The sequence below is a fragment of the Artemia sp. Qi Xiang Cuo genome, chromosome 12 (assembly GCF_049724085.1).
Source record: "Artemia sp. Qi Xiang Cuo chromosome 12, ASM4972408v1, whole genome shotgun sequence".
NCBI lineage: Eukaryota > Metazoa > Arthropoda > Branchiopoda > Anostraca > Artemiidae > Artemia > Artemia sp. Qi Xiang Cuo.
In genome coordinates this window covers 29,178,070-29,194,260 of record NC_142805.1, presented here as the reverse complement: position 1 = coordinate 29,194,260, position 16,191 = coordinate 29,178,070, and positions in this window count along the sequence as shown.

Here is a 16,191-nt window from a genome sequence, read left to right as displayed (position 1 = left end):
GAACCTCATGTCTCGCAAAGACATGGCATAATTGGAAATTTATTCAATTACCCTAAGAGATATTGCAGAAATGAAGTATATTTAAATATTAACAGTATTGAAGCTGCGAAAATAAAAATAGAAAATATACAACAGTACAGGTCAAACGAAATTCAGAAAATAGCGGAATTATAGAAGAACATAATAAAACCCAACGTGACACCACAAGATACCACAATGGCGCAGCATAGCGCCACCATGAATCTAATAAACAATGATAATGAAGAGAAATATTACGGATTTGCGATAAGGAAAACAAAAATCCCTCCCAAAACGATGCAAAAAATACAAATATTACAAATGGTCGAGCCAACAATTAGCAAATCAGAAAAATGGTTTGCGACACCGTCTGAAATACCCGAAAATCTGTTATGCGAGGAACAGATTATATCTTATGACAAAGGGGAAGGTTTTATTTGGGTAACCAATAACCATGAAAATGATACAATTACAATTAAAAAGGGGACGTGTTTAGTCCAAATCGAGGTTTTAACGGAAAATGATTTAAATAGATGGGAAAATTCTAAAAGAAACCTAGTTAACGGCATTAAAACTTCAAATAACGAATATCCTTTGACTAAATCGCAATTTTTAAACAAATTTAAAAAGGATCATATTATGGATATGGAACTTAAGAACAAATTATGCGAATTATTATGGAAATTTAAGGATTTATTCTCTGAATCTTAATATTATATCGGGCTAATACAATTTTACTGAAATTAAATTTTGACGACCGGTAATCCTGTAGCGAAACAACAATATTATGTGGCATATAAGCACAAAGAGTGGTTAAAAAATAAAATCCATGAATTAGAAAGTAACGAAATTAGACGCCCAAGTATAAGTCTGTATAGTGTACCAGTGATCTTAGTACCAAAAAAGAATGGCGATCTTAGACTCGTAGTAGATTATAGGGCTCTCAACAAACAAGTAGTTAGCGATAAATTTCCTCTACCAAGAAAAGATGAAATTCTTGACTCAATTTCAAGCAAAAACAAAATTTTACTTCTTTTGACCTTACCCAAGGCTACCACCAAGTGAAAATAGCCGAAAAGGATGTCCATAAAACTGCATTTTCAGCATCCGAATATGGATCTTATGAATAATTAAGGATACCATTTGGGCTTAAAACAAGTTCAAGAACGTTGTGTACACCCTCATTGCACCTGCTAAGAGGATTAAAGAATATAACTCATCTTTTGATGATATTATATGCGTGGGGGAAAACACTGAGCAACACTTAGCAACTTCACCTAAGGTGTTCGAGAAGTTCAGGCAAGGCAATTTAAAATGCCGGCCTGAGAAAGTAAATTTATTTCAATCTAAGATTAAATTTTTAGGAGTAGTAGTAACCCAGGGAGAGATATCCCCAGACCCTGATAAAATAAAATATGTTGAAAACCTCAAGCCCCCCAGAACTATGAAAGAATTAAGGGGAATTTTAGGACTTACTGGCTACTTTAGAAAATTCGTACGGAATTATGCCCAAATTGCGAAACCCCTCACGGAATTAACTAAAGGGAATTCCCACAGTGTCACCTGGTCCCAGGAAGCTCAAGCTTCGCTAGACATTCTCAAAAAGGCACTCACTTCTGAACAAATGTTGTTAATCCATGATTTCGAACTCAGAAAATTCATCGTTACCACTGATGCAAGCTCAAAAGGCATAGGCGCTATCCTTTCGCAAATAATCCCGGTAGAAAACCCTAACCCTCCACAAGGAACACCTAAACAAATAGAAAAATTTATATGCTATTCAAGTAAAACTTTATCAAAAGGCGAAAGTAGTTATTCCGCCACAAACTTAGAATTGTTATCTATTATCTACCACTTGGACAAAATTAGGCATTATTTAATTGGTAGAAAATTTATGCTACGATCAGATCATAAAAGCTTGCAGTACCTGCGCACATTTAAAAACCCCACGGGCATTCTAGCTAGATGGATTATGAAAATCCAAGACCTAGATTATAAATTTTAACATCTAAAGGAAAAACAAAACGCAGCTTGCGACCTTTTGAGTAGATATCCAGAGAATAGTATGTCGGAAACTCAAGAAAATAAAGTTAATGCTATTAAGGCTAAAATTAAACACGGATGTGAGAAAATCAAAGTCGAAGACACAATAAAAGAAAATAAGATTGATTAATGTCGCTTATCTTTGGAAAATATAAAAAGAAAGCAAAAAAAGGACGAAATGTGTGTAGCACTAATTGATTATTTTGTGAATGATGAGGCGTTACCGGATAAATTCAAAACTGTTAGAAAAGAAATAGACAATTTTTACTATGACCTTGATGAAAAAATTACTGTTTAGAATTGTCATTGCTCAGACAAATGGAAACCAAATCTCGATAATACCTGTATTACCACAAAACTTGATAGAGCCTGCATTTGAAAATTTCATTGGGATACGGGTGGACATTTAGGATTTATGAAAACGTTCCGTAAATTAAAACAATACTTTTACGCGCACTTGGCGCTGACAAAACTTAAAAAATTGTTATGTACATGTGAGCCAGGCAATTGGACAAACATCCCTCCAGTTTATCCGAAATCCCCAACACGAAGGGTCCCGGTAGCAAAGTACCCCTTCGATATTATCTCATTTGACCTATACGGGACAAGTGGAGGCTTACCTGTTTCTAGAAGAGGTAATACTTGTATTCTTTCGGTTATAGATCATTTTTCCCATGTCCCCCCCATGGTAATACTTGTATTCTTTCGGTTATAGATCATTTTTCCCATGTCCCCCCAAAAGATTTCCAGACGATATGGTTTCCCCTGCAACACCAATAGAAAGGCCCCTGTCTTTACAGGAAGAATTAAACAGAGCTGTAGAAACCCCCTGTATTACTGTGAAGAAAACTCCTCCCAAAGCCTTAACTAAAAAAAACCTGCGAGAAGCTACGGATTTAATAGATTTTCCCATAAAAACGAGTCAAAGTACATTGCCCGGGAATACAACTCCAACGGATGACCAGCAAGGTCAACATCATGATATAACTGTGTCCAAAGTCAAACCTAAAAAGTGGACTTCATGGAGGGAAACCTTTGTGCAAAGAATGCCCCATCCCCTTGAAGACATGGCCTTCAAACAATGGAGGAACCCCGCAAAAACTATTGATTCCTCCCAAAGCTCTCAAGAATCTTTCAAATCCCCCGTGTTGAGAACTCAAAACGAGGACTTAGGGAATAAACCTTCTACTTCCAGAGGAGTAGAAATTTACGAAGGAAGGGCAGGTGACACCTCAAAAAGTGCCACCTCTAAAAGTTCTAATCCGGATTCGTCGGAAACCAGTTCCGAAAAGTCTGACGGCGAATCAGACCATAGAGTAGTTAAAGAAATAGGAAAGTCAAGACCGACCTCAGCAGCCGCACACGGGAAACAAACGAAATTAAAAGGGCAAGAATTTTTGAAAAAACAATACAAAAAGTTTGACCTTATTTGGATAGACAACCCGAAAAAGAGAAAACGGCAACAAGCAGAGGAGAAAATCATGACACACTCAAGAAGAACGGTTAAAAAACCTGACAGATGGAAATATCCTTAATTAATGAAAAGAAAAATTTCAAATATGTTACATTTAACACCATAGTAAATTTAACGGTGTGCAAATAAAGTTAACCAAGTCAATATTAATGAAAAAAAAAATAATACAATTAATGTCAAAACGTCGGCGATCAGAGAGAAAGGTGGGAATAGAAAATAACCAAAGGTAGAAAGCTCGCGGTCGACTGAGAACGACAAGTGGTGTTGGACCACGTTTTGTGGGAAGCCTGGGGAGGAACTCAAGGCCCATGATTGTTTTTTGTAATTTTTTTTTTAACGATCGTAGGAAGGGATATTTTTCAGTCCTTCAAGTGTAAGAAATTTGTATTTTTATGCCAATCAGGGCCAGTCAACACAATACTTAAAGGTTGAATAGAAACTTCAGTGAGCTAAGTTTTCGTTTTTGGATCTGAATACTTTGAAAGAGAAACAGAGAGTTTACTTTCTTATAGCTCCGAGGCGAAAAAAAAAAGAAAAAAAATAGAAAAGCGTTTTAATTTCATTAGTTTATATCTATGACGTATACAATAACAGAGAGGTCACCGTTCTATAGTTTTTTGACAAAAATTTCCTTTAATTTCATTGTTTTATATATGAAATATCTTGTGCTCTAATTTTTGTGAAATATTTTCGCAAGTCAGTCACGTTATATCTTACCTATACTGACTCAGGTCTCCCTCAGATTTTCTATGAAAAATCTACCCATGTCCTAACTAAGATGGATAGTATCCAAAACAAGATATTATCAGTACAGAAGCGTCTAATTATATGAAATATTTTGTCTTAGTGCAGATTATAATTATTTTATTTTATATGATATAAATATATCATATTTATTTATTTAGTTCTGAAGGATTTGCTCAAACAATAGCCTTCTAAAAAGATATTGATGTCAGTTCTTCATTATGCTTATATTCTTTGCCAGGCATTAACTGGAATCTACGGAGGCAAGCTTGGAATCCTGCATCTAATGACCTTATTCGAAAGGCGAATATGATGCACCAATGTTGACTTGTAATTACGGAAAATCCAAGAAAAGAACACGGGGAAACAAAGAAGAACACCTCTGCATTTCAGCCGTTAAACCCGGAACCCCTTGAGAACGTCTAAGCCAAGAAACAGGGAAGACATTAGAAAACGAGTGGGTATAGAGGTCACCATTGGTCCTTGTTATGTCTTGGTCCCCCACTGTAGTACTGTTCGCGTAAAACCGTGTGGTTATGACGCTGCAACATGCATTTCTTAAACAGCACGGACTTGCGTGAATAATGCAGGCATGAAAAATATTGTAAAAGTAGACCTCAAACTTAATAATTTAGGGTAAATTATGTTTATTTAATATCGATATTTTCGTCCTTAAAACAAATTTGAAGACATCTCTGTTTTTGATTTTCATTGTGAGGACTAATATTAGTGTATTTATTTAATTCTGTCTCATAACTAAGAAATTAATGTACCCAATCAATACATGACTTATTTGTACTATGAGTGTTTACTTTAAAGAACGTGTGATTCTGCCTCGCTATTTTTATTACAGGAAGTAAATGGCAAATTGGTTGTTGAGCATTACAATGAGCTGCCCAGTACAGATACGACTCAGTAGCATCTATTTTCATCATATCTCAACCAACGAAGAGTACTCACCGTAACTCCAGGCAACTTTTATCTTAACTTCGTCTACGAAAACTTCAACTATCTTTGTTCGTCATCTTTGCTGCTATGAAACATATTATATATCAGGTAACACCATAATTGAAACCCAGTATCCGGCGCCTTAGCGAGCTATATAATGACAAAAATTCTAGGACATACGACGAGAAACACAAGATTAACGGTATTTAAAGATATTTAAAGTTGGAAGATACTTAAAGACATTTGAAGATATTTGAAGCTGAAGTTAAAGACAATTTGAAGTTTAATTCTGAGAACCCCATCGAGCAGTACATGATAAACGATATTTGAAGTCAAATGATATTTGAAGATGTTTGAAGTTGAATTTAAAGACAATATATTAAGAGAGTCACTATAGTATGACGACAACTCGTTTCAAAAGGCACAAATGAACAATTTTACGCGAGAATACATCCTCTTTGTGCCTCAAAAATCCTAAAAATGATGTGCTGAGAAGAAAAACACCAACACCTGTAGTGGGAAGAATCATTTCCCAGTTAACTATTAGAAAGATATTCAACGGTCATTTCCCAGTTGACTATTAGGGAAAACTTACCGTGTAAAGACAACTAGACTCGAAGTGTTCCATGAAGAAACCATAACGTAAATGCTTCAAAATTTTTGCCAAGACAAAAAGAGTGAAGGACAATAATTACAACAGAAGGGTGTAGTACACTAAGGACACGAAAGGTGAGGAATAGATGTGAAGCTACGTGTGTCACTTCCTAATAGCTTTGACAATTCAAAATCCCAATAGTGAAAGTGTTTTAATGTTATCAGTGAATATGATGAACCCAATATTGTATGTTATAAATCATTCATGTATGTACCACAAGTAGAATTAGGTGTAATATTATCATGTTATTCATTTAACGTAGTGTAGATAGTATGTAGTACTTCATATAAACAGCAAAATAAAAAAAAAACTAATGTAAAAGTGAATAGCCCCAACTTTGTTGGAAATGTAAAAGTAATGTAGAATAAAATAAGAAAAATAATTGAAAAATTTTAAGCACTCCTAATAAGCAGTTACTAATGACGAGACGTCATTAATTGATGGGAAGGGTGATGTGTACCAGGAGTAAAAGGCGATATATTTAAAATACAAGATTCTTTCCTTCTAAAGATGATTCGAGCAGAAATTAAACGTCCCCTAATTGAGTTCAAATACCGCTTCCAAGAGTCTAAATTTTTAATCAGCAAAAAGAGAAACTGCGTTCTAGCTTCAGTCAAACAACGGCGCTAGTCGTTCGAATTTCGCTAAGATAATTATTAGCAATAAAAATGCTGTGCACAACATTTCTAAGAAAGTTTAAATGGCAAAAAACCGTGTGAATAGTTGAATCATCAAAAATATCTAAAATAGACTACTCGACGAAAGATTTACATCCTTGGTCCTCTTGGGTCAATGGCGGGCAGCCCTTACAGTGCAGGACGAAAGAACTGCGTATGAGAGTGGGGTCAATGTGTTTTTTAATTTTAATCTTAAGTAAGATCTGAAACGACTAGTACGAAATTACTATATTTTGGTCCCCAATATTGTCATTGAAGTGACCCGTTGCTGTACAACTAAGCATGTAAGTTCAATAAATCTATTGTCTTTTTTATCTGTGTTTATTTTATTTATATGTCTGCGTCTAGTCTAATGGTAGGTAATTAGTTCGTAAGTCTCCAAGGTAAATGCTCCCAAAGGAATCTGATCTCTAGATAGCTCAAGAAAGAAGAGGCCACATTTATATGTCTACATATTCAATTTTCTTTCATTAATTGAGAGCGGCGATAGCCTAGTTGACACAATCTCCAGCGCTATAAGCGGCGCTATCGGAGAAATTCCTATCGCCACGGCTTAGAAGAATGTTTCTAACCCCTGCTAGCCTATAAGAATTCGTATCTCTTAAATCAGATCTGATTGTGCCATGGAAACAAAGCTTTGAGACGTCAAAACTTATAGTTCAATAAATCCGTAATTACTAGTAAAACTTTACATAGCATTCGCTTTTGTCAGTGCAGTAGCTTTTTCCTCTTTTAGTCCAGTTATTTTGTCTTGTATCCCGTCAAAATATATATTTTGTGTTCTGACTGAAAGTAAAAAAAACTCTCAATGGTGTTAAACATCCTTCTGAAGAGGACAAATACCGTGAATGTTCTTTGGCCCAGATTTCCATGATGCAGGACGAAACCTGACAATTTTTTACAGCTGAAAATACAACGCCGCTCTCCCTTTGTGTGAAAACCTGAGGAACACCGAGTCGAACCGAGCATCGGGGAGATCTGGCACAAAAAATAATTAGTTGTATCTGTCCTCTACCCACTGTAAGCCTACTTCTTACTTAGCAGGTAGTAGGCTACTAATTTGACTTGCGGCCCAAATTTCGGCACGAATGACGCGGAGCACAATTTCCACTAATTGTTCAAGGCCCTTCCTGATTAAAGACGAAAAAAAAAAAAACGAAAATCAAATTCCTTCAATAAGAAGGGCCATAAGTAAGTAAATATCTCTTTTGAAAGTGCTAAAAAACTTTAGTGTAAAGATCGAGGTATTGACAAGGGGGCGAACTCCGTCATACACGTAATAATGTCTGTTCTTTTTAAGTTTTAATGTTGCTCCTTACTTTCAGTTGAAAGAAAACTTATTTTTTTTTAATTTAATTTCTGCTCGTTCTTTAAATAATGCTGGGAAATCTGGCGCCCCCTTCATGGAAAACTCCCTTTCCCCATGAAAAATTCATCCCAAATACCCCCCCCCCCCCCTACACCAGAAAAGTCTCCTGAAAACGTCTGTATACTTCCCAATAACCAATACTAGCCTATATTTAAACAATGGGCAGAGTTCATAACTTGCAGCCCTTCCCCCTGGGAATGTGAGGGATTAAGTCATCCCTCAAAATTTTGATCGGGTGACTTTAGCAAAAAATGAACGTGGGAGGGAGCCTAGTTGCCCTCCAGTTTTTTGGGTCCGTTAAAAAGGGACTAGAACTTTTAATTTCCGCTTGAATGAGCTCTCTCACAATATTATAGGGCCACTGGGTCGATTCGAATACCCCTGAAAAAAAAGAAAAAAAAAACGCATCCGTGATCTTTCTTCTGACAACAAAATACAAAGTTCCACATTTTTACAGATAGAAGCTTGAAACCTCTGCAGTTAGGTTCTCTGATACGCTGAATCTGATGGTGTGATTTTCATTAAGCTTCTATGACTTTCAGGGGGTGTTATAGGGTCTATAACACCTCCTAAAAGTTATAGAACCTTAATGAAAATAACACCATCAGATTCAGCGTATCAGAGAACCCTACCGTAGAGGTTTCAAGCTCCTATCTGCAAAAATGTAAAATTTTTTATTTTTTGCCAGAAGAGAGATAATAGATGCGTGTTTATTTGTTTTTTGTTTGTTTTTTTTTCCCATGAGCTGTTGCTCTAGCCAAATAGTCTTTTAATATCATGGAAAGAATCATTGAAAGGAAATTGAAAATTTCAAATACCCTTTTTCAGTGACAAAAAAATGGAGGGCCACTAGGTCCCCTCCCAGATAATTTCTTAAACCACATTGGCCTGACATCACATAAAGAAAGAAAAACGAGCAAAATTGGGGTTTTTATTGTAAAAATGAATATACTGAAAAAACTAAGCGAATATTTCGAGAGGACAAAAGCCTCTCTTCTTCAGCGCGAAACGAAACGATGTATCAATAAAAGCCAAAAATTAAAAGAATTAAAACCAACTACCTAACAACCATAAAAGCGAGTTATTCGCCAATATCCGCGATTTGCACAAAATCCAAAAAATATGAACTGCCATCGACGGATACTAGCGAACAACTGAACAAGGAAAGGAATCAATTCATTCACTCGAAAAACAAAACGAACCAGCAATAAAGTAAGTTGGAAAACTATGTCATTTGATTTCGGATTTTAATTAAGGCATTTCTTGCAGACACCCTTTGAGACCTAAGGGGTTGTTCACGTGTTTGATTAGATGATTGGGAAAGTGGTTCAAGGTTTATTTCAGGGATCACTAGGGTTGTTAGGTAGTTGGTTTTAATTCTTTTAATTTTTGGCTTTTATTGATACATCGTTTCGTTTCGCGCTGAAGTAGAGAGGCGTTTGTCCTCTCGAAATATTCGCTTCGTTTTTTCAGTATCTTCATTTGGCCTATAAAAACCCCATTTTTGCTCGTTTTTCTTTCTTTATGAGGCCCCCTCCCACGCTGATTTTTTTTCCAAAGTCAGCCGATCAAAATTTTGAGATTGCCATTTTGTTCAGCGTGGTTGAAAATATAATAAATAGGTCTTTTAAGATGACTTAATCCCCCAAAGTCCCCGGGGGAGGGCTGAAAGTTATGAACTTTGCCCAATGTTTACACATAATATTGGTTATTGGGCAGTATACAGACGTTTTCAGGGGGATCTTTTCAGGTAGTGAGGGGGGGGGGGGTTATGTGGGAGGAAGTTTTCATGGTGGAAGGAACATTTCTATGAAGGGGGTGCCGGATTTCCCAGCATTACTTAAAAAAACGATCAGACATTAAATAAATAAAAACAATTTTTTCAACAGAAAGTAAGGAGCAACATCAAAACGTAAAACGAACAGAAATTATTACGTATATGAATGGGTTCGCCTCCTAGTCAATACCTCGCTCTTTAAGCCAAAGATGTTTAGTACTTTCATAAGAGCTATTTATTCTAATTAACGGCCTTTGTGATTAAGGGGTCATTTTTAAAGAATTGGAAAAAAATTCGAACTCTAGCGTAAAGAGTGAGGTATTGACTAGGGGGCGAACCCCCTAATATATGTATTAAAATATATGAATATAGAAGTTCGTTACGTAAGTTAATTCGTAAGTTACGCATATTTATTACTAATAAAAACGTTCGTAAATAAAATTAAACAACTTTCGAGAAAGCCACATAACCAAATAAAATTAAAATCAGTATGCAAATTTGGTTTTAATTATTCATGTGCGGTTAGCCAAAATCAAAACCTGCATTAATTCTAAAACGTTCAAAAAAAATAAAAAAACAAGTTTTTTCAACTGAAAGTAAGGAGCAACATTAAAACTTAAAACGAACAGAAATTGTTCGGTATATGAAAGGGGTTGCCTCCTCCTCAACGCCTTGCTCTTTACGCTAAAGTTTGACTCTTACTCACAACTCTATTTTTTAAACAATAAAAAACTTTAGCGTAAAGAGCAAGGCGCTGAAGAGGGGACAGCCCCTTTCATATAGGGGATAATTTCTGTTCGTTGTAAGTTTTAATGTTGCTTCTTACTTTCAGTTGAAAAAACTTGTTTTTTTTATTTAATCCCTACAAGACTGGTGGAAAATCCCTAGAAATCCCTATTTTCAATACCCAAATCCCTAGAAGTTTCCCCATTTTCTGACTTCTTTCCAAGTTACAAGTATAGCCTTATTATGCTGACTTTAATGAGAGTAGAACATGGTCTTGTAAAACTTTCGAATAAATTAGCTGCCTCAAACAGCTATATTTTAAATTGAATATAAAATAAAATGGAAGAAATCTCCTCTGCTCAATTGCTGGCACATCTTATTCATTTGTTCTAATGTGGCAGCCTAATTTATGTGCTGTTTTTTTTTTTTTTTTCAAGAATCTAGTGATTTATTTTTCAGCGGACGGCAACCCTGAAAGAGCCTTCTAAGATACAATTCTAGGCGTTTAACCCCCCCCCCCCTTCCTTGGAAAATAGGATTTTTGGAATTTGAGAAAGAATTTTAGACATTTTTAACATAAGCACAACTCGATATTAAAAAAAAAAGTCAAAACAAAAATAATGCGTGAAAAAGTGACCGGTTGGATATCGGCCCACCTAGGTTCTTCAGAAGCCATCTCAACTTCTCCCGCCCCAAAAAGTATACCAAGAAAGAAATAGGATATTTCAAGGCTAAACTCAAACAACTTGGCTGTTTCATGACATAACAATATCTTTAAGTTCATTTGCGGTAAAATTCTACTTTAGCTACTTTTGGCTATCTTAGAAAGAGGTTAGATTAGGAAAATGAAACTTTCAGGGATGGGTCTACAGGCTAAAATATGTCACGGGAAGGTATTCTGAAGTACCTACCTCCACACCTTCTCCCTCTAGAGGGTCCTGACCTTTCAAATTTCGTGGGTCTATCCAAGTCCAACGAAAACTTAAACGTTTGTCAATCGCTATTACCGAATTCCCGCCATTATATCCAAAATTTCTATTTCCGTAACCTAAAATCCATAGGCTCGGCAAAAAAAGAAAATAAATACAAAATCCAAATTTAAAGTAGAAATAAAGTAATAAAGTAGGTCTAAAACTATTAGAGGAGAAATTTTCAAAATAAAGTAGTCCACTCTAAAATATAATAGAAATGGTAGCACAGATCTATTGGTACCAAAATTCCGTTTTTTAGAGTTTTGGTTCCTATTGAGCCGGGTCGCTCCTTACGTACAGTTCGCTGCCACGAACTGTTTGATATATACATATATATATATATATGTGTGCATATATATTACAAATGTATAGTTAAAATTAAGCTAGATTACCTACGTAAGTACCTATCTTAATATGTGACAAATAGCTCCTTTTCCCTGATAAAATTTTTCAGAATAAGAACAGTCACCCTGTCCGCTTGGCTAGTTTCGCTTTAATAACATTCACAAACCGAATCTTCCATTGTAGTATCATTCGTTGTTAATTTTTCATGTTTAGTTGGTAATAATTCACACATATCTGGCTTTCGGGACCCGGAAGTGATTGCTTTGCCTAAATCCCTAAAAGGTGATTTGAGGAATTTCAAAAATTTGGATAAAACTTGACCCCACGAAAACATTCAAAACAAACCGGAAATTTTATATTGTAAACCGGAAATTGTACCAAAAAAGGTAAAGTTGTACCGTGTTGGCAACGCTGGGCAATGACTAGTGTCTTTTGAAAGAGGCGGACAACTTCGGACGTTATCTAGCTCCCACTCCTGACCCGAAGCTCCACAATGCATTGATTGAAATTTCAATAGATGAATTTTAATCGAGATTTGCTCAAAAACTTAAAAACTCCTGAGCAACTTGCTGCATGCAGCCCAGAGGTGGTAAATCATGCTATTAGCCTGGTTGAAGACATATACTTGATAAATATATTTTAACAAATGTGCTAATGTTGCACCTTGTAGAAACGCTGAAAGAGTTTTAATTTGAATTTATTTAAGGCATATGCAAGGTTGTTAATCTTAGTTTAAATCTCTAGCCTCTTTTTTTACCGGTGCTCTAAAAAGCCATATCGTTCCTCTCCAACGTGCTCAAAATCGAGGAGCTCACTCAACAGCTTCTGGAAACACTGATGATACATCCCGCAATCGTTTCAAGATCGTTTTGACGTTTTACCTATGTCAGTCTTTCACAAATACGTACATTCTTGTCCAACAGAGGAGTTATCGAAACTCGCTTCTGAAAGAGCAACGCCTTTAAAAGCATCTCGTAAAAACACAGCTTGGTAGGATTACCTAGAGCAGGGTACAAAGATAAACAACGGACATTATTTTTTAGCCCAAAACAAGAATTATATGCTTCTTTCCCAAATGTAATGTCATATTCATCAATCCAACCAGCGTTCTCTACTTTTCTTAAAAACCACAGATGTTAAATCCCTACCTACCACTTTCTTGCAATAAACTGATATCGGTGTCACAAGAAAAAAACGTAACCAAAGTGTTACTATCTCAATACTATAAAGATCCATTTAAATCAAAGGTAGATTCTGTTTGTTTGTCCTTCCAACCATTCTGTCCATGTGCCTTACTTTATTCTAACTTTCTATGTTAACTCGCTTCAAAACAAGACAAAGATATAAGATGCATCTTACCATAAGGATATAGTGGGCATTTTCGAGTAAAATTTTAACGTTTGTATCTTTATTATTTTTTTAAAATGCCAAAAATGCATGCGTTTCTTGGCGGATAAGGATCTTCCCTACCTCCTACCTACCCTCCCCCTCCTGTAACGGAGGACCAAATATGTACCAATCTGAGAAACCGTGGGATATTTGGAAAAATCTGACATTATAATTAAAGCTTAACCCTAGAAAGCTATTTGCAGCCGTCTGAAAAATATCCACTCGCGTTAGTACCCCATATAATATTCCTGTCCTGTAAGTCTCTTGAATTATTAATGGCCTCACACAGATAAATGAAGCTCATACTTCAATCGGTTAAACGAACGCTTGTACTTCTGTCTAAAAATACGTGGCCTGCTCTTACAAAAAAAGGAAAGAAAACAAATTCCAGAAATGTAGAAACCATTTTACATAGGCTATATCCAACTGAGGATGCAGTTATATATATAAGTAAAAAGTATATTGATTTTTGACCATAAGACCCCCAACATTAATTTTTTTAAATGCTACCAATTGACATCCAATTTTGTATACCGAACCGAGGATGTAGTCATGTCATAGTAGCCTTATACCAGGGGCGTCGTTTGGGGAGAGCCAATAAAAATGCTGGAAATTTGCCCCTGCCTTATACTAAATTCTAAAAATCCAGAGCAAAAATTTCCTTTTTTTTTTTTATTTTCCAGAAAGATATCACCTTATCCGCAACAATATTAAAAACAAACAATTGATACAAAAACACGTGTAACGAAAGATATGGATAAATAAGGCAGCTAAGTAAAAAATCGCGTAAGAAATATTACGATCAAATGCACATTAAAACACACATATATTTGAATCTTAAACAGTTAGTTACGCACAGAAACAAAGTCATAGGCCTTATTCTTATTTCACATTCATAGTGCAATAAACAAATCACTCTCTTAAACCTAAGATAAAGGCGAGGAAACTAAACTATTCTAGAGGGTAAAGTAAGATCTAGGTAATAAGAGTCGGTCCATTCCAAGTATCTTTCTTCAGAATGGTTAAGGCATTTTGGAGGAGGGAGGAGGAGACGGTGAAATATTAATTTAGGAAATAAAAATTAGGAAACTAAACTATTCTAGAGAGTAAAGTAAGATCCAGGTAATAAGAGTCGGTCCATTCCAAGTATCTTTCTTCAGAATGGTTAAGGCATTTTGGAGCAGGGAGGAGGAGACGGTGAAATATAAAATTAGGAAATATAAATTAGGAAACTAAGCTTTTCTAGAGAGTAAAGTAAGATCCAGGTAATAAGAGTCGGTCTATTCCAAGTATCTTTCTTCAGAATGGTTAAGGCATTTTGGAGGAGGGAGGAGGAGACGGTGAAATATAAAATTAGGAAATATAAATTAGGAAACTAAGCTTTTCTAGAGAGTAAAGTAAGATCCAGGTAATAAGAGTCGGTCTATTCCAAGTATCTTTCTTCAGAATGGTTAAGGCATTTTGGAGGAGGGAGGAGGAGACGGTGAAATATAAAATTAGGAAATATAAATTAGGAAACTAAGCTTTTATAGAGAGTAAAGTAAGATCCAGGTAATAAGAGTCAGTCTATTCCAAGTATCTTTCTTCAGAATGGTTAAGGCATTTTGGAGGAGGGAGGAGGAGACGGTGAAATATAAAATTAGGAAATATAAATTAGGAAACTAAGCTTTTCTAGAGAGTAAAGTAAGATCCAGGTAATAAGAGTCGGTCTATTCCAAGTATCTTTCTTCAGAATGGTTAAGGCATTTTGGAGGAGGGAGGAGGAGACGGTGAAATATAAAAATTAATTTTAATGACTACCAAATAAAATAAATGCTGTTTTTTTTATGTAATCCAGCTCCAAAGAAGAAGCTTAAACATGGTATTTACGTATATGTCTCCCATGCATGCATTTTTTTGTATAATGAGCGCGAACATACAAAACCCAGATTTAAGTTAACAAAGGCCTAACTTTTAAACAAACAAATCCTTAGGTACTAGAGCAGCATTAAAAACTACAACCTGGCCCCTCATCCCATGCTTAGCACTCTATTAAAGTTGTTATTGGAAATTTGAATAGTTTCTCTTGACTATTGACATTCATACAATTAACATTTTTTAGAAGACTTCTGAGATAGTTTAGCTTCCACAAACAATTTATAAGAGTAGCTAAAAAAGCCTTCTCAAACAATAAAATAAACACCAAAATAAAATTGGACGGTGGCAGAGAGTGATTAGACGCAAATCTGACATAGCATAGCTTCTAAATATTCCTTATCAAAGTGAATTTAGGAGGTTATGTGCTAAAAACAGTTTAATTAAATGGAAGTCATTTTTAATATGCCACAAAAAATTTTCTATTGCAGCAAAATCTACCTTATTAAATAACTTATGAAAAAAATGCAAAAAAAAAACTCCGACTTCAGAAAAATGGAGATTAAAAGCTAAGGAATTCAAATTACTTTTATACACAATTGGTCGGTGGCAGAAGTTGAATAATTTATTAAACACAATTCTGAAATAACAAGGCTTCTAAATACAGTTAATCAAAGTGAACTTATAAGCTTATGTGCTCAAAGGAGTTTGCTTAATGAGCACAGCTTGAGGTTATTTTGAATGTTTTAAAAAAAATCTTCCAACAAAATCTCCCATCTTTAAAATAAAATAACTTATGAAAAAAATAGATGAAAGAACTAACAAACTTCAGAGAAATGGAGATTAATATCTAGATACTTTAAATTATTTGTTTATCAACAGTATCGGAGAACTTAACGATGCATTTTATTATTTCGGTATTCTCTTATGTCAATTCTTACAAGACAAACTTAAAGGGTAACAACACTGTCATAGATTAATTTTCCGAGTTTTAGAGTGGAGCAGAAAAAACTACTAAATGACTCAATATTTGAAGAATTGATATACTATGTGACTTAAATTCGCAGCAATTTCAGGAATTGGAATAGACTTTGAAATGTCTTATTCTTGACCAACACTGGCAGTCATTCATTATTTTTTGCCCCAAAAAATTAAAGTTTGAAAATAAATTCTTCTCAATTTAGTTTTGACTTCAGCAGTA